This window comes from Amphibalanus amphitrite, unplaced genomic scaffold (genome assembly GCF_019059575.1).
Source record: "Amphibalanus amphitrite isolate SeventyFive unplaced genomic scaffold, NRLGWU_Aamphi_draft 000710F_arrow, whole genome shotgun sequence".
In the NCBI taxonomy this organism is placed as follows: Eukaryota; Metazoa; Arthropoda; class Thecostraca; order Balanomorpha; family Balanidae; genus Amphibalanus; species Amphibalanus amphitrite.
Genome location: NW_024882204.1, coordinates 122983 through 123424, shown reverse-complemented (window position 1 = coordinate 123424; position 442 = coordinate 122983).

The following is a 442-nucleotide window of genomic DNA, read 5'->3' as shown; positions in this document are numbered from 1 at the left end:
CGGCACGCCGCCCCGTTACCATGACGACCGCCGCGTGCCGACAGCCGAACCCAGGCCCGTGCTGGACGCGTGTGTTATTAGTTGCTCGGAGTAGTAATCGTTATGACCTCTGGTAGCTAACTATAACAAATGAGTTACGTATTAATATTTTAACGATTTTTCTTTTTAGGTCGGATGAGGATACGTGACCTCATGAGGTCGCATAATATCCGAACTGAAATGGCTTTAGGTCATACTTCATAGTCCATTATAGACATGGGAAATAAAAAAATGAACATTTATGCCAATGATTGCTCAATTCCAAAATCTTGACAGCGATTTTTGTTTCTGGGAAGTTTAAAGTGTGACGAGTCTTACCTCAGATGAGGCCACAAGTGACCCCACCTCACCTCACTAACTAGTTGGAAGACCAGTCAACTGCGCCTGCTGTCATATGGCCACG